Raw genomic sequence first — 4,297 nt, forward strand, 5'->3', positions numbered from 1 at the left:
ATTATATATTGATGGGGTTGAAGATTGTCATAGTTATTTTCCTCTCATAAATTAGGCAAGCCATTTCTAATAGAAGACTTAGACTCCTTAGGATAGAATATTGAAACATTTAGCATATGTTTCTTGCTTGATATTGTTTATGCTGGTTGCAATTCTAATTTTTATACTTAATATTTGTTCTTATATATAGTTTTGTATTGGGTTTGGAATTCTCTTATTTAGACAAAAGGGGAGGTGCTGGGGGAACTCTTTTAGCTAATAGCCTTTAGGATACCAGCCTACTTGGGTGTGGTCTCTTGTACTACAAATACATATGCGAAGGTTACTTGGCTCTCTTGGCTGCTGGATTTGGTTCCTGTTCCCTGCTCATGCAAAGGACTGTTGATCTGTGAGTTTACCCCTAAATAAAGAACCCTTTATTATACTCCATTCTGAGCTTGTGTGCATAGTATTTATTGTATTTTATTGTAATCATCTATTGTAAACATCTCACCAGATTGTTGTTAGAATTAAAGCAATAATAAATGTACAGCTCTTCCAAGACCTTATGAACTAAGAAAGAACAATGAATAAAGAGCAAAGGCCCTGGACACGTGAGCTTTGATATAAAAGAAGAGAATTGGAAAGTCACAACACACACAACCACAGAGAGAGAGGATAGGCTTTATTTAAGGGCGATGGCAAACAAGTACACTATGGAGACTCTAAGAGGTATTGGGGACATGACAAGAGAGAGAGAAGGTGGCATGGTGGGATATGGAGTGATTGTTAAACATGTACAAGGCCCTGGTTACATTTCCAGCATTGACAAAAGCTTCCACTTAAAGTTAATTTTTAAAGGCTATTTGCCTGAGAAACTGGCCAGAACTGGTATCTAAATGACATCATGGGAACCACTGAGCTGCACCTCAAGCAGCTGATAGAGTAGCACAGACATCAAACTAAAATCCCTAGATCCATGGTCTTGGAGCAGCAGAGATCCAGATGGCTCTCTCTGGAGTATGCAACACCCTGTCACCAAAGCCAGCAGCTTCAGTGGAATCACCATCCTCACCCGAGGTGCCCCAGAAGTATGCAACCAGGCCCTCACCCTGGTCTGCCCATAGCTTTCTTCTTTGTACTCTTATACCACCCAGCAGCAACAACTTTCTGCTCCCCACCACTCCTCAACAACAGTTACTCTTGAAAATAACATGATTACACAGATGAATTAGCAACCCCTTTGGACAAGTGAGTCTTAGCTGGCAAGATGCTACTGAAGCAGCTGACCTGTCCTCAGCTCTATTCCAGCTCCCATTTATCTCCCAGCATCCCCAACAAGCTAGCTCCATCATGGCTTCTATAGGAAAGCCCTTCCCTACTTCCAGCTATCCACCTCTAGCTACCTACTCAGCAAGTTCTGCCAACTCAAGGCTACATGCAGTCCCCTCAACAGATCCAGGTTTCTTACTACTCCCCGCCACCAACTGGGACAGTATCCTAATTCTAACCAAAGATATTGACCTTTCTCTCTCACCCAGTGGCCTATACAGCATGGTAAACAGCTGCCTTAGCCATCCCAGCAGCCTGGTTTACAGCCCATCATGCCTCACCAGCAGCAGTCTGTTACCAAGGCATGCTTGGGGGCCAGCATCCTGAGAACCAGGGCCTACTCAGCAACCAGAGGAGCTGTATGGGAGGCCAGGCGCAAGGCCTCCTGGTTCAGTACACTACACTGCCAAGTTAGTATTTCACAAATGTGGTCCAGCTGCCCATCTTGGTCCCTGCCAGCCAGTCTGTGCAACGAGGCCTCCCAGGAGGGGGTTTGGCCATATACTACAGCATGATCCCACCAGCTCAGCAGAATGGCCCAAACCCTTCTGTGGAGTTTCTACAGTCTCTTGACTCTGAGCGTAACAAATGCCTCAATTTCCCTCTCCCTGCAGCCTACCACAGGTCCCATAACAGTACTCAGGAGTGTCACTTACTGGACCAGGTGTGGTAGTCATGCAACTGAATGTCTCTAACAGACTCCAGGCCTCCCAGAATCCATCCATCATTCAGTGGAGTCATTGTAAAAATTACAGTGTGGACCAGTGAGGTCAGAAACCTGGAGACCTGTAAGATCCTAATGGTAACCCCCAGATCAAAACACAAATAGACAACAGCTGTCACATTTCCTACCCAGTCTCCAGCATGCTCTCCTGTCACCAGCTTCAGCAATGTCCACTCTGCCTATCCTCACACCAGCCCCCCAACCTAGGGGTCCTGCACAGGGTGATGGATACTATTTCCTATTGGGTCAGCCATTACAATACAATTTGTCCATCAGTCCTCCCTTGCTTCATGACCAGTCAACCTACAAGGTGCACCAGGGGCAGAGTGGATTGAAGTACAGAAACCAAAGCAAGAGAAAAGGACTCAAATCTGCCTCCGCTGACCTGGGGACAGCAGATGTTGTGCTGGAAAGGGTGTTGGAAGTGATAGTCCTCCCTGAAAGAATCACCTATACAGAGGCAGACAAAGTCTTCACCCTGCTTGCCTTGTCTGGCCCCAAGATGCAGTGGCTTAAGGATGGTTAGGGGCTGCCTGGTGCAGGTGGAGGAACAGCAGAGGACAGAGAAAGGCCACCACTCAGACCTCGCTGCTTTGTCCACCATAGTGACTGTCTGCCCCAGTCCCCTGGCCACCTGGAACACCTCCCTTCACCTCAACAACTCTGAGTCGTTTCAAACTTCGAGTGGCTAAAAAGAACAACTACCTGAGACTCCTGGAGCGAACTAACTCCCAATAAATGGAGGAAGGGAGGGACTGGATCGGTAGGAGTGGGGGCCGAGCAAAGGGAGCCAAAGCAGAACAGAATGGCTTGGCCAGAGTCTACCACCTTACAGTCGAAGACAGAAGCAGACAGATTCTCACTGGCATGGGACTCTTTTCCACTCCCTTGCGATGGGTCCCTCTTTTCCCTGTTGGTTCCCTTCTGTCTCCCTCTTCTTCCCATCCTCTTCTACCATTTCTTAAACCTCTTATCTCATCATGAAATTAATTTTTTAATACTTTTTGGTCAGGTAGAATTAAGAGGTTCCCACACTTCCCTCTTCTCCCATTTCTTCACCATCCTAGTCCCCTTTTCCTCTCTGGTCTCCACGAATATGTTTATATGGACAGAATTAAGAAAAGTACATTGATGCCCTCATTCTCTCGCTTTTCCCAGCTTGTCTCCCCGAGTCCCACAGAGTTAAAACTTGGGACCCCCACCCCAGAACACTGTGTCTTGTTTGTTTGAGGGTGCCATAGTAACAAACGCAGAGTTCAATTGCTCATGCAGATACTTGCTGGGTGTACCCACTGCACATGCCATTTAATCTGGCTCTTTGTAATTTGGGAAGTTAATCTGGGAGGTGAGGGGGTTAGTTTTGTTTACAAATATAAAAAAAACCAAAAACCTGAAGAAAAAAATTGGGTCAACACACCAAGGTACACATGATGGTACACACTTGGCATGAGTTAGGATTGGAGAAGTAAAGAATATTTATACATTCAGTAGAAGCACAAATTCCTATCTCTAACAGGGCAATTCAATCCAGTGGTTACACTTTTAGAATTTATCTTGAGGTTGCATTCTCAGAATTACAAAATAACTCTGGTCCCATAATGACCTAAATCCAAGCTCCTATACTGAGAAGCCGATCCAGCATTCACGTGGCTTCTAGCAGCCTCCAGCAGAACCCCTGGGAAAATCCAGGTTCCCTTTGAGCTTGTGTCTGAAACTGCTCAAGCTCAACCTGTTCTAGCCAACATCTGACCCTTTCTTAGAGAATTTAGTTTGAAAAGCTTTCTGCTTGTGTCATTCCTTTGTCCCTTTGAGATATGCACAGCCTACAGTCTCTGAGCATTGTTCTCAAGGGTGCGAAAGCCATTCCTTTGAAACATAACCATCTGTACTGTGGGAGGTCAGAATCTTCAAGCATCCCCACAATTCTGCCCCATCATATTCACTTTGGCCAGCCTTCAGGTATAGTTTTCCTTCCTTCATTTTTCACTTCCCAGACCTATCCTTGTTCATTCCCCTTATACTTTGTTCTCTTTATAATGCCCAGTTGCCTCTGCAGCAAGTGGAACAGATCTTAAGTCTTCCCTCTATGGACAGTAGTTACTAAATGAAATCCATCTCTACCATTTTAATGTCTGGTGACCAGTGTCACCTGTTGCAAGTCACAGATGTTAAGCTGAGGTTGTAGCACTGAGGTGGAGTGCTTACCTAGTAATCACGCACAAGGCCCTAATCTCAATTCTCAATGCCACCTTCCACATACAA

General features: G+C 45.6%; 1 pseudogene; it reads left to right on the top strand.

The window, feature by feature from the left end:
• The first annotated feature begins 677 nt into the window (after window positions 1–677).
• On the top strand, window positions 678–2,773 carry LOC119815283 (annotated as a pseudogene).
• The last annotated feature ends 1,524 nt before the right edge of the window (window positions 2,774–4,297 follow it).

Source organism: Arvicola amphibius, chromosome 5 (genome assembly GCF_903992535.2).
Source record: "Arvicola amphibius chromosome 5, mArvAmp1.2, whole genome shotgun sequence".
Lineage (NCBI taxonomy): Eukaryota > Metazoa > Chordata > Mammalia > Rodentia > Cricetidae > Arvicola > Arvicola amphibius.